This window comes from Rhinolophus sinicus, chromosome 15 (assembly GCF_057876585.1).
Source record: "Rhinolophus sinicus isolate RSI-liver-muscle chromosome 15, RSI-T2T, whole genome shotgun sequence".
Taxonomy (NCBI): Eukaryota; Metazoa; Chordata; class Mammalia; order Chiroptera; family Rhinolophidae; genus Rhinolophus; species Rhinolophus sinicus.
The window spans coordinates 5,383,927-5,408,796 of record NC_142515.1 but is presented as its reverse complement, the minus strand read 5'-3'; the positions used below and the strand labels follow the sequence as shown (position 1 = coordinate 5,408,796).

Below are 24,870 nucleotides of genomic sequence, written 5' to 3'. Positions count from 1 at the left end.
TGATACTTTCCTTTGTCCCCATCCGGACTTATTTTAACTCAGCTATTGGTGAGGTGGGAATGGGGGCCAGGGGAGCACCCAGCACTGGCCTTTCCCACAGTCCCCTGGGGCTGAAGCTGCCAACTGAGTGCTGGACACCTGCCTCTGGACCCTTCACCTGACCTCCAGTCCGCTGATGGCTCCCATACAGCAGGCTGTCTCGGCCCCAGGAGCCTAATTTCCCCCACAGGACCTGGTTGAGAAGATGGCCGACTTGTGCCACTCCGAAGGGTCTCACTCCCTCCCCAGCTTCAGGTCAATAATCCCAGGACTCAGTGTGTACCCCTGGAGCTGCAACTGTGTGTTTGCAGCACTATGGTTGACAGGTCCCACTGAATGTCATGGCTGCAATGGAAAAGAAAGGGTTCCTCCGTATTTCCCCAAGGTGGAGTCTGCAGCCAGCCAGTAGTTGGGCCTTGAGGTCTTGACCAAGCCCAGGCTCCCCACATGTAAAGTTGCGACCTTCCATTAGATATGAGTTTCTTACAGCTGTTGCAACAAATGGCCACAAACCGAGTGGCTCAAAGCAACACACATTTATCATCGTACAGTTCTGGAGGGCTGAAGTCGGAAATGGGCCTCCCTGAGCTAAAGTCAAGATGTTGGCAGAGCTGCTTCCTTCTGAGGGCTCTAGGGTGAATCCATTTTCTTGTCTTTTCGGGCTTCTGGAAGCTTCCTGCATGGCTTGTTTTGTGGCCCCTTCCATCTTCAAAGCCAGCAATGGCGTGCTGTGTCTTTCTTACATTGCAACACTTTGACACCCCTTCCTGCCTTGCCCTTCTACTTCCTGGGCACAGGAGAAGGACTGGGTGTAACCTGGCTCGAATCCCATGCCCACCCCTGAACTGCATCAGGGAATGGGACAGCATGACTGGTGGATGTCCATTCCCCCTATCAGAGGGTGGGACGTAGGAGGGGCAGCCCACAGCACCGGCACCGGCTTGAAGCAGGAGAGGACGTTTTCCAAAAGGTCTCAGATGCTCTTCTGAATGGGCGAAACAATAAATATCAAGGACAAGTATTCATTATTTTAAACCATGAAAAAAATATTCAAAATGCTAAGGAAAAATATCCTCCAGAATCCTGTCATCCCACCACAAGTGTAGTTCGCACTGTGGAATGTTTCCCCCAGTCACTTTTTTTCTAGGCACACGTTCACATAGCGTATGGTCCTCCCATGTTGTGTAGACAAGTTCGCATCCTCCTGTTTTCACTTGAAATAATAACAGGAGGATTTTCTCATGATATTTCCTTTGACTCTGTTTCCTGCAACATCGACTTCTTTTCCCACTCAGCTCTTGAGCAGAAGGCCTTGTAGGCTTCACCAATAACTGGAAGGAGTATGGGCCTTTTCAGTCTGGGGGGAGATGTGAGCAAAGGGAGCAGAGAGGGATTCAAAGGACAAGCCTCTGTGACCTTCACAGGCCTGCTGAGATGAGCAAATGACACAGTATATGTGAGAGGGCCTTGGACAGGGCTGGAGTTATCAGAGTTCCAGTCATTAATCACCAAACGCCTTTTTAAAACAATCAAGTTCAGTGTTTGGTGCCAGGAGAAGGTTGCGCTCTTCCCCTGCGCAGTCCCCCAGGGAAAGGCGTGATTTCACCGAGAATGCGTGGCTCTAGCGTGGGTCGTGGGTGGTAGGGGGCGTCCCACAGCACTTCCAGTTTCAGGTGAGGAAAGGATGCTATCCTGAGAGCGGCCGATAGTACATGCATCCAAACCCACGGACTTTGAAGCTGCTTCATAGAAATTCACATCAACACCGAATTCTGGTGCCACAGGACGGTGCAGGGCCTCGGCCCCCATCTGCTTCCTTCCTCCTCCTGCATCCCTCTGCAAGTCCTGCCACATCTGCTTCCAGATTCTCCTCTCTGGGAATACGCCCATCTCTCCCCTGCACTCCAGCAGGTTGGCCTCTCAGGGGCAAAACCCCAAAACGCATGCGCCAGTCCCCTGCTCAGAGCCCTCCAACACCTGCCTGTTGCACTGAGATCAACCTCCCAGCTCTGTCTGTGCTGATGGAATCCCTTTCTGACCCACCCCTACCTCCCTGTCCCCACACACTGCACCCCAGCCACTCACACCTCCTTTCTAGGTCCTGAACACCCCAAACTCGTTCCTGCCTCAGGGCCTGCCACCTGCTTGTGCCTCTGCCTGAGCTGCTGCGCCCCAACTCACCACACCAAGGACTCCCGATTATTCAGCGCTCAGCTCGAAGTCAAGATTTTCTTCAGTGAGGCTTCCCTGAATCCTTCCTGTTTTATTCATTTCTAGAACATTCGCTCTTGGAAGGAATCTTGTTTTATCTTCTGTCTCCCCAGCTAGAAGTAAGCTCCCTGAAAGCACGAGTGTTGTTGCTCTCCTCGATACTATTTATCAAGTGCCTTCTAGGTACTTACCACATATTAGTTGAATGACAGTATCAATGAACATCCATTTCAGAAAGGACATGTTTTCTATTAGACATGGAGGATGATATTTTGGAGCATCGGTTTCACGTCAGTCAATATCCCCTTGGTTTTTCCCCTAGCTTCCTGCATATGAACTTGTCTTTGAGCTATGAGAGGATTCCCTTAACATTCATTAAGGTCAAGTAAGTGAAAGCCTTCTGTCTAGTAAGGGAAAGCAGAAGCACGAATCTAACTAAAATGTCAATTGCCCTAAGGTGTGAAAAAGATTTTTAAATTCTCCGTTTACTCTTTTGTGGTAGTATGCTTTGTCACAACCTTTTCTCCAAGTAATATTCATGCCTGATTAGTGGAAAAAGAAAATTTTGCCAGAATACCGTAAAACACACCAGCTAGATGGAATGCAGGAGTTTTAAGTGCCTTCCTAACTGGCAGTACCTGGTGATTAGAAGTGAAAGTGGAGACGGAGAAGACAAATCATTGATATATAGAGCTTGAAGATTGTTAGGGAGAGAGAAAGGGGCAAATTTAAATTTAGAGCCCAGAAGCCTTCTTGGAGGGAAGGGATCAAAAATCTTACATCTTCCTCACCCAGGGTCAAAATGCCTAAAGCCTGCCAGGTGGGCTAGTTGGTCCGGGCCAACCTCTGATGGGGAAAGTGCTCAGTCACACTTCTTCCCCCCCTTACACTTGCATTTCTGGGAACAGACCCATCCCTCTGGCCAGGGGTGGGCAAATGACCTATCCTGGACCAATCATAATCCTCCAACACCTGGACTACCATGATTGGTCCAGAAATGGTCACATGATTCAGTCAGGCCAATCAGACTCCTTCTCTGGGACTTTGCTGGCTGGAGCAAGAAGAAAAGAGTATCCATGATCCCTATGGATATCAGCCAGAAGGGCTTGAGCTCGAGGTCCCTGAAGAAATCCCCCATGCTCTCAGAAAGAACAAAACACCCAATTAAGGTAGACATACAGACAAGCTGCAGAGTTCTCTGGGTTTCTGAGCCCAGGGCAGAAAGTGCTGATGCCCACCAGGTAGCCCCTGGCTCATCTGGGATCTCCAGATGCAGCGGCCCAAGGCCAGCCTCTCACCTCAAGTCCCTGTGGCTTTCTTCTTCGCTGCCTGGGCTTTCTCCAGCAGGTACAACCCAAAAGTATGGGGAAGCTTAGGTTCCCAGGAGCAGCTCTCACCCGGCCGGGGCCAGGAGTTGGTAGATAAGTGCCCCCAGCCTCCCCAGCAAGCACCAGAAAATCCTAAGGCTGCTGATCTGCAGGCTTTTCAGAGGCCAGACAGCCCACTCAGATTCATCCTTGTGGCCGTTCTCACTTCCCTGGCCCACTTTCCCTCTCTGTCCTCATTTAGGCTTTCTGGAAACACCTTCGGAATTAGTGATCTGCACCCAAGTCCTTGTCTCAGACTTAGCTTTTGGGGAACCCAAAGGGGTGGCCTGTCTGTGGTCATCTCAAAAGCCAGTTCTGTCTATGCCCTTCTGGGGGTTTGATTGCAGAACCTAAAAATTCTCTTTTTGTCTCAACTTGTGGGATTGAATTGGGCTTCTGTCAAATAAAGAATCCTGAAAAAGAACAGATGGGCGAGTCACTGCAGAGACCAGGTTCTGAGGGGAGTGGCCACTTGTTTGGGGGCAGTCGGGGGCTGGACTCATGACCTGTCCGATCTTGTGCATCCTCTCCCATGGAAGCAAGTAAGTCGCAGGAGCAGCAGCCCCGGGAGTGCCACTAGCTGGCACAGCCTTATGTGGGGAGGGAACTGTCCTTCCTCCCACCAGGAGGAGCCTGCGGCCAGAGCAGCAGCAGTGAAAGTAGGGGCCTGAGCCCCACTCACAAGGCCACAGTGACACGTGCTCTGCAGGACAAGCTGGAGTCTCCCCAGACCTTAGGCTCAGGGTTAGAGTGGCAGCCAGCTAGAGATGAGTCTGAGTGCCCTCTGATGATAAGGTAACCAAGTCAGGAAGCAAAGGGCAGTGTCCCCTCCGACCTGCCAGTTCATGCCCAGGGAGGTGGGTGGTCACGGATGAAGTGGTACCCTCTGGGTCACTGCTGGGCCTATAGCCTACATCTTAACTGCTGCGTCATCCATACGAAGCACCATGGCTTCCATCTCTGTGATGTCTAGCTGTGAAGCATTTCACCCTCATTTTCTACTCTAGTTTTTCAACCTAGAATCTAGAACACAAATTTGCACACATTTCCCAGAGGAAGAAGCTAAGGCTCCGGGAGGTAAGGTGGCTGCAGCACCCCACAGGCAGGGTGCACCCCTAAAAAGAGGAAGAAACTTCCCAGACTCTAGAGCTCAGTCAAGTCTCAAGGGCACATAAGTAACTTCTTGTTTGGTTCTCCCATTCAGCTGAGGGCTTATTTACAGATTGGAATTGGTGACCAAATGCACTAGATTGTACTGTTTATTTGTGTGAACTTGACTGCTTAATTAGCTGCTTAAAAGTTTAGTTTACAGGGTGACTCAGCTGCATATACACCTATAGGCACAAACCCTCCATTTGTTCATTCAGACAATCAACAAATAAACCCTAGGAATTTACTTGGAGGAACAGCCCAAAATCTTCTTGAGACGTCATTTTTTCAGTACTTATTTCACTTTGGGTTGCTAGGAGATAAATTGTTGTTGTTGTTTTTAAAGCAATTTGCATAAAGACCAGGAAAGCATTTTAATAATGTCAATACGTAGCCAAATGGACTAAAGTGCTAAAGCGACTATTTTTCACTGGATAATTAAGCCTCCAAATTTAAATGTTCTGAAAGAGATACACTTGTATTCCACGGAGGTCTATTCCTCTTAGGTAGCTAATTATTTCTCAAGAACAACACTGCGTCGTGTTAGACATCTTCTTGCTAATCTAATAATATTAAGCTACTGGGAGATGGTTCCTAGCCTATCACATAATCAGGAATGGAAAGCGGGTAGAGTTTTAATTGCAGAATTGTGAGAAATTCCTTTTTCTAATCACTAGCACAAATCTGACAACCTGTCCAGCAGCCAGGAACTAAATTAAAGTTTTCTCTCCTGATATATATGCTGGAAATCTCACTAATTCAAACTGAGGGAGAGGAAGAGGCAAACTATTTCGGTAAAACATATCTACTGTAGGACTCACTTAAGACTTACTTAAGAATTTTAAAATTTGTTCTTTCAAGTTCAATTAGACTCTTGAGTCCTGCCCAAAATAATCAATGTAAAAGCGTTAGCCATTTTTATCATCTCAATGTAAGTACACAGACCAGAAGAAACTTTTAAAAGTCCTTTGAAATGGTACGGTAGATTGTTTGCACATGTTTACAAGGAGAACCCCATCGTTCTTTCCATCCCTGTCTTCTAGCCTCTTCACACTGTGCTTTACCACTCACTTCTCCCAGCCAGATGAGGAATCTGTTTCTCTACCCCTGAATCTGGGCAGGCCATGTGACTTGCTTTGACCAATCAGTTGGGGTGGAAGTAACATTGTGTAAGCTTAGAGCACAGGCCTTAAGAGGCCTTGCACCTACCAAATATGTCATCTTGGAATGCTTCTGCCACCATACCATAAAGCCCCACCTGGCACTCACCTGGGAGAGAGGCCTAGCAGATGGCCAGCCCCAAGTCCCAGGCACGTTAGACTACCTCAGACCAAAGAGCCTCAGGAAAGCCTACAGACCACTGGAACCACATGAGGGACTCCAGGCGAGCCCAGTAGAGGTCCCCGGCTGAGCCCAGCCCAAACTGCTTATCCACTGAATCATGAACGAATAAAATGCTTGGAGTTTGATCCCACTAAGTTTCAGGGTGGTTTTTAATGAAGCAATAGATAACTGGCACAAGTGGGTGTTTTTTTTTTAAATAAATGTAGAAAATTCAGAAATAAAAATACAAAAAAGAAAAATATCCCCCACAAGCTTACCTCCAATGTTAACTACCTTTAGTATGTTGGTATTTTGCTTCCAAACATTTTCTTTTGTTTGTTTTTACAAGAATGGAAACATATTAATATTGTGTCATAAGTGTGATTTTTAATGCACCCAATGTGAATGTTTTTCTGTGTCATAAAACAGCGTTTGTTCAGTGTTCTCTAATGTGATGGTCAGTTGGGTACAGTCCCAAGAGGAGACACAGGAGAGGCTCAGGTAGACAGTCGATCATACTCACAGGTCCTAGACCCAGGAGTCACGATGTGCCATGCAGAGTCACGTGGGGAAGCCCCAGGGTGGTCAGAAGGCAGAGGGGCAGGAGCAAAGAGAGGGCCTAGGCCACAGCCTTTATTGGCATTTCCTCTGGAAAGGCAAGGCAGGGCAGGGTAAACAGTTTAGGATTGGCTAGTTGGAATTTTAGCAGGCTTTGGCTCTAGAGGTGGTCTCCAGTTGTCTGGTAGCTGGCCCAGGGATGAGTAGGGCAGAGGAATATTACCTCCTGGGGTCTGCAGGCCAGATGGAGGAAGTAAGACCCTGGATTGCTTAGTTTGCATATCAAAGGTGTCCTGAGGGACTGCTGGGCTCACAGTCAGCGCTGCAGTCTCTTCCTGCAAGTCAGGGGGACTGACCCCCAAGAGACTCTCAGACCCCCAAGATCTACCTGGCACTGACCGAGGCCTCCACATGGTAGCTGCGGCCCGAGCGAAGCACAGAGCACACATGATCTTACATGCCTTTCATTATGCTCTTTACTCAAACCTCAGTCATCAACACACCACACAGTAAAGCACACAGACTCATACAATAATGGGGTAAAAGAAAGTAACAAGCCAGTCCCAGTGTCAATCGGAGTCCTGGTGGAGTGAGGAAGGGTGGCTGGTCCCAGAGGTCGGTCCGGCAGAGGTTCTGCACCAGCAGAACAGAGCAGCGAGGAGGGTTCTCGGAGCTGAGTGGCAGTGTGGTCACCTCTCAATCGAGACAGGATCTCTGAGCTGCAAAAGTCCTCAGTTCTCATGCAGTTCTGAGTGACTTCGCAAAGTCACCTTATTGGGCCAGCCAGCCGGTGACCCTGACGTCCTTATATCTTCAGTAGCAGACCTGCAGGGTGTAGCTGGTTACACCCAGTTACCAGGGCAACCGGGCAGCTCCCTGGGTGTTGTCTGCTAAGTTCTCTGCGCATGTGCACAATAGGGTCACTCTTGCTCACACAAAACTCATTCTAACATCTTCCAGGGGTGCTCCACACAAGGGGTGTCCAAACTGCGGCCCGCGGGCCAACTGCAGCCCGCAATCCATTGTTAATTGGCCCACAGCAAATTCCAAAAATATATTTAGTTTACTTAAATAAACCAGGTGAGGCAATACGTACTTCACCTCGAGTGAATGGCCCGGCTGTTTGTATATTTTACTGCATATGGCCCTTGGTGAAAAACGTTGAAAAAAGTTTGGACACCCCTGCTCTACACCAAAGGTATTCTGCCAGCTGAGCCCTTAGCTCTCTAAAAATAGCCCAGCCCCAGAAGGGGTGTCTCCCCAGCCAGAAAGTTTCTTAAGATGTGAAAACATCATAATAATACAGAAAATGAATATATAGATAGATAGATAGATAGATAGATAGATAGATAGATAGATAGATAGATGTATATATATATATATATATATATATATATATATATATATATATATGTATATATATATACAATACAGTCTTCAACATCATTTTAAGTAATGGCTGAGTGTACTGTTTAAACATGGGTCCTCTAGAAAATACTGTTTTAGGCAAGGATTAAAGCGCTGATGCTTTATTTGGCAGGTGTGGGGCCCAGGGTCTAGGTGGTGAGAAGAAAAGGAAAGAAAAACACAAAGCAATGCCCTGTGGTGAGTCCCCTTGCTGGCTGGCCACAATTTCAGGACAAGCTGCAAATAGATACAACAGGTCACTCAGCGGGCTTGTTCTTTTGGCATCAGGAGCTCCCCAGAAGGGCTGCAAGGAGGAACCTCACCACGAAGCAGTGGGAGAAAGAAGAAGGGATGTATGTGCTCATTCCTGCGTGTTTCCCATGCCCAGTAGGCCAAGGGTCACACGCACGGCCCCGGGGTGTCATCTAGTTCCTTGGTGTTTGCCCAGGAAGCTCTGACGGTCAGTAACAGGGAGTGACGGAGTGTGGCCCGGCCAAAAGCCAGAAAGCAGCAGGCCGTGCAGGGAATCTGAGCAGGCACACACGCTGGTGTCCAGCATGTGTAGGGAGCATAACTGACTTAGTCGATTGTTTCACTGCTACCTTGTACATTTTGTTTGTTCCAGTTTATTACTTTTATAAGCAGCATTGGGATAAACATTCTTATAAGTTAACTCTTGTTCTTATCTATGACTATTTCCTTGGCATAAATTCCTAGAAGAGAAATTTTGGGGTCAAAGTTTATATACAATTTTGAGGATTTTGATACGTATCGCTACCCACAGAGACACAGTTACACATTATGTGGTTTCGGGTCCTGTACATTCCTTGCTAACTATATACTTTGGTATTTTATTCTGTGTTCATGACTGTTGTGAATAGGATCTTATTCCAGTGTATCCCCCAGCTGGTCTTTGCAGTTTTGCTCACAAGAGTAATTTTAGTGGAATGTGTTGTTTCCCCACAGGCGGCCCGGAGGTAAGTAATTGAACTTGGCCTGGGCTGTGGCACCCTTGAGAGACAGTCCAGCCTAGTGATTAGAAGCATGACTGGGGGTGGGGGGCCCTCCACCACCTATCTCTGAGACTCTGAGCGTCTTCTCTGTGTCTGTGTCCTCACCTGTAAAATGTGAATGATGATGAGAGCTATTGCCTCATTTGGAGTTGTGAGAACGAAAACGTGAGTCATTAAAGGTAAAACGTTTAAAATAGGGCCTGGCCTATCGGACACACTCCATGAGTGTTGGACATCACTCATATTATTTTCATTACTACACACCCCTCTCTGTTATCAATAGGAGGAGACATTCAGGTGGTTGGTGGTGCAAGTTTGAGAATTGTATACAGTTGGTGTTTCCGAGATCCCAGTCCCTGAATTCCCACAACCTGTACTAAATGGTAGACAGCAAGGCCAGGAGGGGAGGGACCCCAGGCTCCATGGATTTGTCAGACGATCTCTCCTGCAAGGGGCAATGGCTGGCTGGCTGGCTGGCTCCCTCACCCTGTGAAACCCCGCAAACCTCTGGGGCAGCCATGGTTCTCCCTATTCTGATTTATTTGAGTCGACAGAAAATGAGCATTCCTGTATCAAAGCAAATGTTAGTCTCAACGTGGGAAGTGCAGTTCTAATACTCAGGCACGTACACAGAGCTGCCACGTTAAAGTGGAAACCCATCAAACTCAGAGGACAATGAGCAGATGCAGTGGTGATGGTCTCGTTTACTCTGCTGTTGTCAACTTCTCTTTGTTTAAACCAAGCTCCCCCGCTTGCCTTTGTGAGCATTATTAGTGCCCAACGGGAAATATGGACCTTTGCAGTTCACAAGTCAGCGAGCCTTCGTTTCCGGGCAGGGCCCAGCCTCCCCCGTTTTTGCACAAAGTGACAGCTGTAATCAAGTCCTAACAAATGACTGTCCTGCACAATAGAACCGCAAATAAAATTCTACATGTTGAATGCGCGTATTGTTCCTTCTTGTTTGCAAACATGTACACAGTACGGTCTTCATTATTCCAGAGCTTGGAAAAACAAAATTGTCTTCCAGCCTGTTCGAGCACTGGTGGATTTTTCTGGCTCCTGGAGGAATGCCCAACTTTTTTGGAAGAGCATATCTTGTGCGTCCTCAACCCTCCGACTGGGAGAAAACTCTGGTAAAGACAGCAGGCCTGAGGCCAGGGAAGCTGGAGGCAGCTGGTGGAGACCTAGCACCTGAAGACGGCAGGCCCCTGCCCACGTCTGGCCCCCACCAGTGGGTTCTGACCCCACGTAATGACTCCTCCCTAAATACATGCTCACAAATTCAACATGATTCTTTCTTTGCTTGTACAAAATGTAGTTATTTGAGCTTTACATTTGGATTCCAGAAGAGAGAAATTACCCCAACTTCTGAGTAGTTGCCTGACTCTAGAAAAGGTAACGGAGTCTGCAGAGCCAGGCTTCTCCTCCTGATCTGGCCACTCATTAAGGTAACAGGGCATGCTGTGCTCGCCTTAAAGAACTGTTACAAGACTCAAACAGGCTAACACATTAGACATGTCTTAGAAGGTGCAAAGCATCGCACAAACGTAAGGTATTACCCTTTATAGCATCATGTGAGGTTAGCTCCTAGTAAATGCTTTGATGGCAAAACAAGATAAAATTTAGAAAATAAACAGATACACAAAAAGACAAGTATTGTATGATTCCACTTATATGAGCTATCCTGAATAGGCAAATTCATAGAGAAATATTATAGTGGTTACTCTGGGTGTGAGGCGAGGGGGCAATGGGGAGTTGTGTTTAGTGGGTGCAGAGTTTCCATTTGAAATAAGAAAGTTCTGGAGGTGGATGGTAGTGATGGTTTTACAACAATGTGAATCTACTTAACACCACTGATTTGAACACTCAATGGTTAAAATGGTCAATTTCATGTTATATTTTCCCATAATAAACTAAAATTAAATGAACAGATGGCTTAGGGAGACATAAGATTATATACAACAAGGAATTTAGCTGTGTCCACGTGTTTGGCACATTCTTTTTCTGTGGTCACACTACATGAAAAGTCAAATCATCATCAGAAGACACTTACTCTCTTGCCTTTTGACTGGTAATATTGATGTCCTCAGATGACCAGCTCTGGCGTTATTTCCTCACCAAGAATGGCCTGTCTATTGGACTAGACCAGCAGTCAGGACAACCTCTCCTTCCCTGGATGGAGATGAACAGACACTGCCAATGTTTGCTCACTGTCCCCTGAGTGTCATGTCCAGGGCTGAGTGTGAACCCTGTGTGGAGGACCTTCTTTCCTTAGATCTGCTGTAATCGACTCAGGACACAAAACGCCCTCGTCGTAGACAATCGTATCATTTATTCTTCAAAGCTGGATGTTTTCAGGAATGAAGGACCAGAGCTGGAAGTTGGGACTGTCCTGGGAAGACCAGGACATGGGATCATGCTGTATGTCTCCCGACCCATCAAGGCGGCTCCTACAGATGAACTTCCTCTCCCTCTCACTCCATCTGCTCCCTGGATGGGGACAGGGGGTGACAAACAGCATCCAGGGAGAGAACTGAGTTGCTCAGACGCGATTCTTCAGTAAACATCCTGGAGCAGAAGTTGGAATTCGATGCCTTGATGTGAGAGGGAATTTTCTGTGGCTGATGAGGTGGAGAGGGGGTGTTCTCCAGGGAAAGGGAGGAGGAAGAGGGGCCCATGGGTGAAGCCAGCAAAAGGGCAGAAGGCCACCTGCTCAGTGGTCAGAACACCCGAATGCACACCAAATGCCGAGTGAAGTTGCCAGAAGCATAAAGTGCCCGTGCATGAGTGGGGATTTGGGAAACAGTACCGATGTAGGTGTTTACTCGCTAGCTACAACATGGATGAACTTCTAAAGCACAATGCTAAGTGCAAAAAGCCAGCCACAAGGGCTACATATTGCTCGACTCCGTTTATGTGAAATACCCAGAGCAGGTAAACCCACAGAGACAAAACACAGATTGGTGTCTGCCAGGGCACATGGGCAGAGCAGGCCTGTGCTACCAGCAAGGCCACGATGCCAGTCCTTATGGAGGATGGTTCCACATGCAGCTGGGTGCGTTCTGGGACTCAACTCCCACGTTGCTAGGGAGGGATCTTAGCTCACTCAGCATGTGCTAAGCATCCATCTCGAGCCTACCTTTGAAGACCTAATGCCAAGAATAATCGACAATGACAACACTAATGAGCATCGGTGGAGGTCAGAGTCCAGGGAGGCCTGCCGTCTGTTGTTTGTAAGCTCATGGAAACCCTGTCAGCAACAGTAGAGGAAACCAGATCACTGGGCTGAGTTAATCCCCCGGTCGCAGGGGTGATGCCCAGGCCAGTGACCTTGCCAGTGCCAGCCACCCAAACCCCACGCCCCACAGGTGTGGGTTTGCAGAGCTCATCAGCCTGTTCACTCTGACACACAGGATGTGTGTCCCTGGAGAGTCCCTGCTTCGGAACCACGACAAAGCCACCTCTCCCCAAACCAACAGAGCCCAGAGCTAAGCATCCATCACTACAGTGGCCTAATTTTTGTGCTGAGAAAAATGAATCCAGAAAGTGCATTCCTGCCATTCTCTACATCTCTTTTAACTCCAGATTTCACTAATCAGTGGATTTTACTGATGTTACGAGGAGGTTTTCAGAGACCACGCAGGTTGATTATAGGAAATCAAATCCACTTGGAGAAAGGAGCTGAGCCCTGTTTCATCATTGGTCAGGCTCAGAACTGTTTCAGCAATAATTTACTTCCTTGAATTAAATTGCACCTTTTTTTGTAGGAAAAGAATGCCTAACATTAAATAGTTTTGAAATTTCCATACCATTGTTGGATCCCCCAGTCCAAAATCTTTTCTTTGGTCCTATTGACCAACCCATTAACAATGAATGTGAAGTTGACCACATTGAGTATATTTCCATAAATGGGAAATGCCCTGTGGAGGCTTCTCCTTTTAAACCACAACCTTGCTGCCCTTCCTAGGTGCTCTCCCTTTGTTACCCAAAAAATCACGCACTGAACCATTGACTGTTGTACTCATCTTGAATTGTCCTTCTTAAAAATATAGAAAACAAATAAACAAACAAACAAAACCCCTTTCATTATAAAATGTAACCACATTAAAGAAAACTGGGAAAATGGAAAAAGAAAATGTACATCCATAATCCCAGCAAACCAAGACAGCTAGAGGTTTGCAGTCATGATTACACTGTGGTCCTTGCAGATGTTAAGACTGAAATTCCTCTCAGTGTGTCACTTTGGAGGCTCATGTCCACAGCCGTCGGGCCTGGCTGAGGACTACCTGACATGGGTGACAAGTCACCGTGGGTGACAGCTTTTTGTTTGGTGTGTGCACATGTGTGTCTGTTTCTCCTCTCTGCATTCTTGTTGTTGAAGCTCACTCCCATTCATTTTCCACTTTTGGTCTTGTTTTTTTGCATATCCTTCCAGGCAAAGTTCTTTCAGAGATGAGTCTTTCCTTATCCACGCTCTCATATCCCACACCTGTAATAGGAAATGGGTAGACAGCAAATGGAACTGCCTGTCTTAGGGAAAGATGGCCCGCGTGGGCACAGAAGTCACCCATGCCCAAGGTCATGCACCTCACTGGAAGTAGGAATGTTTCACTGCTTCAAACAACTCGCTAAGAAAACCTGCAATGAAATGTCCTCTGAGTTCGTGTAAATACGACTTTGTAGCCCAATATTTCGGGATGGTCAGAGGCTCTAAAAGGGTAAATAAAAGCCCTAGTTATGAACTTTCACAAGTGTCTCACCCTCTCTGAGCCTCAGTTTCCCCATCTGTAAATGTGAGACGTCCCGAAGGACCCCTCAGGGGGCTTTCCCTGGCTTCCCAGCCACCGCAGCCCTCCTGTGTGGGAGCTATGACTGAAGAGACCCCCCACCCCAGCTCAGCCCTGCTCTGGACCCCAGGACTCATGCTGACCTGAGGATGTACGTTCCATGATGTGCTGTGTAATCCGGCCCTGATGTCTCTGGTCTAATTCAGAAAACTGGGCTTGGGCCCAATTTATTTAGGCAGCAAACACAAATGAGCCCCTTTCAGAGCTGGGCACTGTGCCAGGACACACAGAGGACTGACTGGTACACATCCTACCCTGAGCAGCCGGGGGGTGGGCAGACAGGACGGCACAACACCATCCTCACGCCGTGCCTGCCCCCTGACCCCTGCCCGGCCCAGCAAGCACATCTGTCTGGTTCACCTGTGACCTGGTAGCCACCCCACACCCCCACTCCCACCTTCCATCGTATCCTTCTTCCTCGGTCTTCAGGTGCACAGGCCAATTCTCATCCCGCCACCTGAGGGCCTCACTCAATCAGATGAGGGCAAACTAAAACAAAGAAAGAACAGAAAAGCCTATATAGAAAAGGCCCTGATGGAGCTGGTCCAAGCAGGGAGAAAATGACAGGCATTTCTAAGTGTCAACACGCTCTCTGCACATGAGGAAGAGGTGGGAGTGAGGCGGAAGGGATACAAACACAGGACTGGGTTATTTTCTGGGGGGTCGCACTGCTTGCCCACCTAAAGGACATTTCCCAGTCCTAGGCTAGCTGAGGGCAGGGCCCCTCCCTTCTCTACCCCGAGCCCCAGAGGACTGGCTCTCGGGCAGGCAATCGATCTACTGAGAGCCCATCTACAGGCCAGTCGGTGACTTAGGACCTGTATCGTCTGCTTGATAGGATGGGTTGAGCCGGTCCCTTTCTCAGGAAGTCAGCAGGAGAAAACTAAGAGATTGGGACAGTTGGCTGTGGGCCAGGAAAGTGGTGATGGGCCATGTGTGGCCGACTGGAGTGCAGACTGGGAACCTGGGGGAAGGAACAGCGAGATCTGGGCAGAGGCAAAAAGAGATGGAGAGACGGCCTGGCATAGGTCACGTGGCTGTCCCACCACTGTCCCCGTTCCCATGGGAACCCTTCTACGGGGAAACCTGGGTTCCTGGGCCATCCCTATTGCACTTACAATCATTCATCAAACATGCTTGGACCTTCCTTTACTTCAGTTACTGGTTGAGTTTTATTCCTATATAAATTATTTAAAATCAGAAAAAAAAAGGGAATACGCAGGGCTAACCCCATATTCTACATTTGTGGAAAACGAGGACCACAGCAGTTAAGACCCTTGTCCAGGCCACCCAGTGATAACCCAGGGTCCCAATCTCGACCCTCACGGTGATGACCTTGGCGTTACAGAGCTCCAGAGGGCAACACAGACGCTCCCATCTTTAAGCTAAACACAAATATATCCCCATGGAAAGACCTGAAAAATCTTTTAGCATCTCACTAGCATTTCAAAGGTACATGAAGCCCTGTCTATAAACAAATGAGAAGATTTCAGTCTGTCAATGTAAGTGGCTGAATACCACGGCCCAGTTCCATCTGGGTCTCACCTGAAAGCACACTATAGCGAAAAGCCCAGTTGATAACCTTCGCAGCCAAGAGCAATTGCAAAAGAAGACGATAGATTTGCTGAGTCCCAGAGCAATTTTGTTTTAGCTTTATCACTTGGCCTGAGGAGTCGGGATGTGTAAGTGTTGATTCCATTTGGCTCCCTGGTTGAAACAGAAGATGGAAAAATTTAACAGATTTGTGAAATCTAAGTATAATCCTATCTATTAATGCCCACATCCTAACATTTTTGGTTTAATTTTTCAGTTAATAACAGCTAACATTTATTGTGTGCTTACGACGCACAAGGCACTTTCAACTAATAATTCATGTTTAATCGTCACGGTAACCCTGTGAGACAAGTATACTATTATAGAAACTATAATAATTACTATACAGGGACCTCCCAGGAACTTGCCAAAGACTCACAGCCAGGAAGTGGCAACGCTGGGTCTCCACCTCAGAGGGCCACTTTTCTCAACCTTTGAGCTGGCTCACCCCAGGGAAGGTTCGCTAAGGAAACAGATGATTGCTTGTTTGTTTGAGGTGCAGACAAGGGAGATAATTCAGGAATTTGTAATTGCTCATCCCTGCTGGGGGATATTAGCTCGACATTAGCAGTGACACGTGAATCATGACACTTGTTTCCGGCTGAGTTATTACAATGGTGCTCACCAGCTTGCTGGCTTGGTTTAGAAAATGCTGCAGAAAGATGGTCCTCACTGCTCGCAGTTGTTCCCCATTATCTACAGCTCAACCAGGACCCCAGCCCCCTGCCCATCGCACATTGTAGTTGTCGGGCAGCCCCTGGCCTCAGTCCTGCATCTGTGGGGTGAGCTGTGGCCCTGGGACATCTTTAGGGATAGTGATGGATCACAGCCCAAGAAAGCTTGAGTCACATTCCCGAACACTGAACAGCTGATCTTTGGGGGCACTGGTAGACGTCAGCAAGCATAGAAGAAATGCATCCTCAGGGTCCCCAGGGCCCCCTCTGCAATCCTTGCCTTGGCCGCGGGCCCAGGGGCAGCAACTGACCCCTGGGGGTTTTGCTGGTCCCTGTTCTTGCGGCCCTGGAGGAGACCTGGGCCACACATCGAAGGGCCAGCCTGGCCGCCCCTAGGAGGGAGCTGAACTGATTCTTACTGAGATCCAAGGGTGCGGTGGGCAAGGAGGAAAGGCCTGCGGAGGCGCTGGTCCTCACTGCTAGGCATGTCATGCCCCCCTCTGTGCTTCAGCTTCCTTATCTGTCAAAAAGAAAGGGTGGGGTGACCTGGGGAGGAAGATGGGGCTCAGCTGGGACTCAGTGAGGCCCCAGTGACTCCTGGGAGGCAGGGCAAGCCCAGGCCTGTCTCCTGGCAAGTCCTCCGCCGATATTTCCTCCCCACATCTGGGGTTACACAGCCCTTCTATTTCATCATGAAATCTGAAGTGAAAACTTCATTCTTATGCTTAAAAATAGGGGAGGGGAAATACCTTTCATCTATTAAAAAAAACAATCTCAGCTCCCCATACATCCCTCCCCTCTCTGTGTTCCAGCCAAAGAGGGTTTCCTTACTCCCCAAACACCCTAACCCCTCCCTGCCCTTTCCATGCCATTCCCTCCTACCCTTCCTTTAGGAGTCAGCCAGAAGCCCCCTCTCCTGCAATTCAGTCATTCATCAAACGAGCTCGGAGTGCCTGCTCTTCCAGAGAGATGCTCACCAAAGGGACAGAGGAGAAAAAATGGAGGAGACAGTGCCCAAGACAAGTGGTGAGGACACAGGCAGGGAGGTCACGAACAGGCCTACCTTCAGTCCCAGGCTCTCCATCCAGTGTTTTCATTCTTGTTTATATTTCCATGCTATACAGAATTTCATTCCTTTTCTTAAAAATTCACATTTTTATTCTTTCTCTGCAATACCTGTTAAAAATATACCACACACATACCGTGTTTCCCCGAAAATAAGACCTAACTGAAAAATAAGCCGTAGCATGATTCTTCAGGATGCTTGTAATATAGTATAAGCCCTAATGCATCTTTTGGAACAAAAATTACTATACGACCTGGTCTTATTTTCGGGGAAATACAGGAGGGCTTATTTTATATTAGGAGCATCCTGAAATATGCTAGGGCTTATTTTCCGGTTAGGTCTTATTTTCGGGGAAACACGGTGTCTGGTGTAAATGAAACCTTTGAGTGGTGATAGGGGACACCTGGAGAGCACCCCCAGGCCCAGGGCACCTGTGGTTCCTGTGTCTGCAGTTCCTGGGCCCAGGAAGGCCCCACCTGTGGGACCCCTCCCACAGCCCTGGTGCCTCAGGTACATGTGAATGGCTCCCTGGGCCAAATGCCACAGAAAAGAGGCAGAAAGAGGTTTGGGACAACTTCTCAAGTGTGAGCGCCACCGAGGGGTCCTCCTATTCCGAGTCCCACCTCCAACTAACACGAGTTAAGTAAAAGTACCACCCTTTCACCTCTTTCCCTCTAGGAACTACAGGAACAGATGGCTTCCCCTCGGTTTCTCAGACATCCAGGGATCCGAAGGTCCCCCAAGGCTTCACCTCTGTCCCCTCACTGCTCCTCCCTCCTGTCCCCCCAAGCTCCAATCACCGCAGGGTACCCTCCTAGCGCCCCTGACCCCCGCCCTTCCCCCCCATGTTCCCCCATCTCTGCCCACAGCTCGCCCTCGCCCTCCCATTTCACTCCTTCCACCGCTTACCCACCCCCGCTCCGCACCCCCACCCCCCAGCCATCCAGTATTTTTCTCCTTTGACACACCGATTAACACTTAAACCGCAGTGTGCACGAGTAAGTCTGTGCTGATTCTTACCTGTAGGCTTGGCGCTCATGGCGAAATTTGGGGACTCGCTAGGCTAAGTCGAGGCCAAAACGCAGCAGCTGCGGAGGTGGGTTCCGAGGGCGGGCTCTGGCGGGGTGGGGGGCACATTGCCACCAGCACCGACGTCGGGGCTACAGCGGGGGCTGCGCGGGCTTGGGGACTGCGGGTCAGGTCTCGGTTTCCTTCTTCCCTTAAAAGGACAGAGCATCCATGGTTCCCCCACCACCACTGCGGAGGGACGGAAAGTCAAGGCCTCCCTCCCTCCGCCAAGGCCGAGCTGCTCACGCCCCGCCTAAGACCCCCCCCCCCAGCAGGACCCTCAGGAGTGCCAAGTGCCCTGTGTCTGCCCGCAAAGAGGGGACGTCCCGTAAGCGGGTCGCTGCTGGCGCGAAGAGGGCAGGTCAAGTACCGCCACAGGTTTGCTTCCAGCGCTGTGCGGTAGAACTGGGGTCCTGGTGGGAAGAGGCTGCGTCTGGCCCATCTCTGGTTCAGGGGCCTCTCCCAGGACCAGCTGGGGCCACGCAGAAAGCTGCTGCTGAGTGCAGGCGCGGAGTCCGGGGTGAGACTTGATAAGTGAGGAAGGGGCCTAAGGAGAAAGGAGTCCTTAGGGAGGGGAGAGGAGGACAGAGAGAGGGTGACCGGTCCTAGCCCCAGGCCAGGGCCACCAGCTCCCTTGGCTGTCCTCCTTCCCCTCATGTCCTCCCCCCTCTCCTGTGTCCTCCTTCCCCTCCTGCCCCGTTCTCCCTCTCCCATACCCTCCTTCCCCTTCCCCTCTCACTATATTTTCTTGCCCGATAGACTGTAAATTCTGAGGTCGGGGCCATGTCTTCCCATTTCATCTCAGTATCCAGTATATTGCAGTGAGGTGTAAGTGCTTAATAAATCATTTGTTCAGTGAAAAAACAAATGCATGAATGAAGAAAACTGAGTCCAAGATTGGTCTAGTTTTAGATTCTAGTTACAGAGTCTCTGTACTTTCCTCCTTATTATCAAAACCAACTTTGTGGGTTGTTGTTGTTGTTTTAAGGTGTGTTCAATTCACTCATCTACCAAGCTTTTATTTAGCACCGACTGTATAATATTTGTATTTGGGAGTTTACTGGCCCTGAGGGAACTTGGTATCTGAAAGCATTCTTAGACTCTATCAGTACTCTAAAACTCAGTTTCTAGAATCCCAACAGATATAAAACTAGGAGTAGGAAAGAAACAGTCTTTCTAACTAAGCACCCTTGTAACATGTTTCCCCCCTGTAATGAAATGTATTCAAGACTGACGAGATGTCAATAGGTTCCTAAGTTTTCAAACATCTCTTCAAAAATCCAAACCCTGGGCATCACATCTCCCTGTCTGCCCAAACAGGTAATTATACTTTGTGTATTAAAGTCTTGTATCTTTGACCTATCCAGTGCACAAAAAACAGTTTAACCTTTAAACCAAGTCATGTACACCATTTTACTCCTAGAAAGATGAATTCATGTTATTCCGTCAAATCAGTATCAACCTGACCTTTAAACACATCAGTGTTTCTTGGGAAAATATTATGGCTGGGATGCCTACCGAGGTAAACAATATTAGCTGCTCCTACGCAGTGGCAAGCCGATCGGAATATGGGGGTGGAAGGCAGCAGGCCCCAGAGCACTCTGACAAACTCCACAGGATATGAAGAACAATGTAAGTGTACCAGAGTTGGCAGAAATATTTCTGTATTACTGTTCCAGAGATAACAGCTAAGGTGAATCATTTCCCACCAGCTACCATTCCAAATTATTTCACATTCTGAAGGGACCCTATTTATTTCATTGGTAGCTAGCAATTTACTTAGCTGAAGATCATTATATTTATGTGTCTGTGAAATCCTCACAATAATTACACATTTGAGCTGTCTCAGATGTGCCATATGTATTCTCATTAGTCATATACTTGGAAGGATATTATCACATTTTTGTAGTAACCTTCACAATGTAAACATAAAGCGCCCAACTGGATGTGAACTTTGATTTTCATGGTTTTCTTACATATCAGATTTATCAAACAGCAGGACAGACTGCATTCCCATGCAAATGCTTAAAGAAGGCTGGGAAATTGTCTTAATTTCTCTTTTCTCTAGATCACTTTGGTGCAGCAGCCCTAGAAGATATTGTATTGGGCAGCAGGGAGAACAAACTTGGCTGAGATCTAAAATTATGTTAGAAGCTTACCAAAAAGTTTCCTGATGGGAAATATTTATAAGCCAGTATGCTTCTTTCCCAACCATAAAGTCACTGAAGGATAGGACGAGAAAGCCATTGGAAATTTCCAAGGTTCTCAAGTGTCCCCAGGTTGAATTCCTTGGACAACATTTATGAGGCTGGTTGGTTGATCTGAAAGATCTACTTTGTCATTTTAAAGTCAGAAATTATGAGAGGGAACAGACCAACTGCCTGGTGGCTTTGCCTGTTTCTGTCTTCCACTCGTTTATTTCAGCAGGGCCCACTATTATTATAAACAAGGTGATTCTCAGATCCTCTCCAACCCTGATAGCAAATGACCGTGATAGCAGATGATTCCCCATCCCGAGCAGTGGTTCTAAGAAGATAGTGATTCATATGCCCTGTTGGAGTTGAGAGTCCAGATGAATGAAAGGCAATAAACATTAGAAATAAGTAAATTGATGGTGTGTCAGAGGTAATATGTGCATGGAATAGAAACTTTAAGGAAAGTAAAGGGGATCAGGAGGTGAAGGAGGGGTAGTCTGTGTGAATAGCTCCTCCTGGAATTATGCAATTAGTGGTCTGACGCTTTGTTTTGCCAATGGGATGCTGTAAAATGATGTCCTGTGGTTTTAATTGTGTTTTCCTGGTTACTGGTGAGCTGAGCATCTCTTCAGAGGTGTGGCAGACTGCTAGCTGGTCACCAAACATGGGTCCTTTTTTTCCTGGGTACAGTTAGACTACGTTTCCCATAATGCAGTTGGCTATGGCCTGGAATGAAGTTCCAACCAATAGCATGTGAGCAGTAGTGTCTTCACCATTTCTGGGTCAGGCCCTGCAAAGCCTCTTTTCTTTTTCCAGGGGCCCAATTCCTAGGGCAACTTTGGAAGTGCCCTGTTGAAGTTGCAGAACTTCCAGCAGCGTGGAACCCTGTAGGGCTGTGAGGAACAGAACCTCGCCCCCTCCCCTCACCTGCCTAGAACGTTGCCCTGTTTATATGAGCAAGAAATACACTTCTACTGTGGGGTCTCTGTTACAGCAGCAGCAAGCCCTTCCTAACTAATACGTGTTTACTGGTTATTTAGTTTCTCTCTTCGGAAGATTGCCTGCTCAGACCCTTTGCCAAACTTCAGATGGGGTTAGTTCTTCTTTTTAATTTATCTGTAGGAGTCCTTTATGTCCTTGCTGTTCAAAGTGTAGTCAGTCTATGGACCAGCAGCATAAACATCACTTGGGACCTTATTAGAAATGCACAGTCTCAGGCCCTACCCGGACCTATTCATTGAGGATCCTTGTTTTCAAAAAACCGGTGACTCCTATACTCATTCGAGTTTGAGAAGCACGGCCTCACATGTTTTGCACTAACGCTTCATCTTCTATATGCATTGAATTAATTATCTTCCAATCTGTAGCTATCTTGGCATTTGGGAGCACTATCTTCTCATGCACAGATTAAAAATTTTGTTTAACATTGTAGTATTTACCAATATTTTATTCTATGGTTTGTCCGTCCTCTTTGTCTCTTAAATTCTTCTCTTCCTAAGAGCATACAGATGTGATATCTTCTAAAAGTTTTAAAGTTTTCCTTTTCACAGAGGGTTCTTCCACCTGAAATTTATGTTTGCCTGTGGTGTGCTATAATACTCTCATTTAAGTTTTTCATGTGGGTAACAGTTACCCCAGCGCCATTCATTGAATTATCCATCCATCCCCTACTGGTTTCTAATGCCACCTGGTTGTAGGTCCCCCAAGTTTCCATCCATGTGTGGTTCATGTCTCTGGTCTCCCTGTTTGAATTTTTCAGTTGTGTAACCTGCTTTTCTTTCACTTAACCACATAGTTCGAACATTTTGTCCATATCCTGAGGTTCTTTCACAATGACAATTTTATGGCTGCCTAATATTCTGCCATATTTCATTCTGTTAGACAGTTACGTTGTTTTCAGCTTTACTCTGTTGTAAATAACGCTGGGGTGAATACCTGTCACAGAATCTTTGCACACATGCCTGTTGATTTAAGATCATTCTCTGAGTGAAATTACCAAATAGGCATATTTGTTAAGCATTTGATAAATATTGCCAGATTTCCCTACAAAAGAATTGTACCAATTTATATTCCCACTGTTTCTTGCCACCTTTTTCACCATTTTAATATCTCAGTACTTAAATCCCAGCCAATTTCACCAGAACTAAATAAAGGCACACAGTTCTTGTACTTCATCTGCCTTTGATTACAAGTAAAGACAAACATTTTTCACATGCTTGTTGGCCTTTTATATTTACTTATTTTAAAGTGTGTGAGAGACTATCCTGTTCTAAGCCCATTTATGTGTAGGGGCATGCCTTTTTCTTATTGATGGAGAAAGCTCTTTTTATATGAAAAATGACAACTCTTGCTTATGTATGTTGCTTTTTTTTGTTTTGCAATTTGCACTTTACCTTTCACTTTTGCTTATGGTGTTTTTCAATGTGCAGAAGCTTTAATCATTTGGGATGGTCAAATCTAGCAATGTATTTCTTACGATTTTACTACAAGAAAACAAATAAATCCTACCCCCAAATTATTCCTTAATGTTTTCTTTCGGGTCTTTCAGATTTTGATTTTCATGTTTTGCTGTTTAATTAATTTGTTAGTTACACTCAACCCTCAGGGAGCAACTATGTCTTTCTTGACTTCTCTGACATGGTAAGACCCCCTATTATAGGTCGACAGAGCTCCAGGTACCTTCCCTCTTAGCTCTTTTCATGCTGGCCATGTTTTATGAGTGTGTCATTTTTGACTAATGTCTGCAGCCTACTAGAGCATACAAGCCCCATGAAGGTAGGGGCTGATCTGTCTCTTTTCCACCTTTGTGTCCCCAGCACTTGTCAAAATGCCAGGCGCCTGCATCTGCTCATGTGTTATCACTCTGACTTTGTTTAGGGCACCTGAGAATTTCCATTTCTTTTTTTTTTTTTTAACTTTTCTTTTATTTTTTTTTAACCTACAAAATATGTATTTATTTTTCATGAGCTGTCTTTTTGACATTTAATATTATTTTATATTAATTTCAGGTGTACAGCATAGTGATTAGACATTTATATACTTTAAGAAGTGATCCCCCTGAGTAGGCACTATACATAGTTATTACCATATTATTGATTATATTCCCTATGCTTTATTTTACATCCCCATGACTATTCTGTAACTACTAATTTGTACTTCTTAATCCCTTCACCTTTTTCACCCTGTCCCCAACACCTTCCCATCTATCACCCCAATAAATCTAGTACCCATCTGACCCATACATAGTTATTACCATATTATTGACAATATTCCTTATGCTGTACCCTACATCCTATGACTACTTTGTAACAACCAATTTGTAGTTCTTAATCCCTTCCTCTTTCTTTACCAACCCCAAACCCCCCTCCCATCTGGCAACCATCAAAATGTTTTCTTTATCTATGAGCTTGTTTCTGTTTTGTTTGTTTATTTTGGTCTTTAGATTCCAAATATCAGTGAAATCTCATTGCATCTGTCTTTCTCTGTCTGACACTCCACTCAGCACAGTACCTTCCAGGTCCATCCATGCCACCACAGGTGGCAAGAACCCATTCCCTTCCATAGCCGAGCAATATTCCATTGTATGTATGTACCACCTCCTCTTTATGGTCATCCATTGATGGACACCCAGGCTGCCTCCACACCTTGGTCATTGTAAACAATGCTGCAATGAACACATAGATGCACATGTCCCCTTGAAGTAGAGTTTTGAATTTCTTCAGATAAATACCAGGAAGTGGGATTGCTGGGTCCTTCTTTGTCTTTTGTTATATCCTTTGGTTTAAAGTCTATTTTGTTTGGTATAATTATTGCTACCCATCTCATTTTGTTTTTTTGTTTATTTGTTTCCATTTCCATGTACTACCTTTTTTCAATCCCTTTTATTTCCCATCTGTGTCTTTCAATCTAAAGTGAGTCTCTTGTAGGCAGCATATGTAAGGGTTTTGTTTTCTTATCCATTCAGCCCTATGTCATTTGATTGGAGCATTTATTCCATTTATACTGCAAGTAATTGTTGATAGATATGTAGATATTGCCATTTTATTCATAATAATAAATTCTGATCTTATTTTTTTTTTTCCATCTTAAAAAAGTCCCTCTAACAGTTATTTTAATACTGGTTTGGTGATGATGAACTCCTTTAGTTTTTTCTTGTCTGGGAAGCTCCTTATCTGTCCCTTGATTCTAAATGATAGCTTTGCTGGGTAGAGTACCCTTGATTGTAGGTCCTTGCTTTTCATCACATTGAATATTTCATGTGAATCCCTACTGGCCTGAAAAGTTTCTTTTGAGAAATCAGCTGATAGTCTTCTGGGAGCTCCCTTATAAGTTACTAGTTGCCTTTCTCTTGCTGCTTTTA

General features: G+C 46.6%; 1 long non-coding RNA gene across 1 annotated transcript; it reads right to left on the bottom strand.

The window, feature by feature from the left end:
• Window positions 1-8,138: 8,138 nt before the first annotated feature.
• On the bottom strand, window positions 8,139-18,536 carry LOC141572876 (uncharacterized). Its single transcript, XR_012498355.2, has 5 exons — window positions 18,268-18,536; window positions 17,245-17,357; window positions 15,460-15,621; window positions 14,312-14,403; window positions 8,139-13,556 (listed from the first exon to the last, which is right to left on the bottom strand). It is a non-coding gene; the product is annotated as an uncharacterized LOC141572876 (long non-coding RNA).
• Between the last annotated feature and the right edge of the window lie 6,334 nt (window positions 18,537-24,870).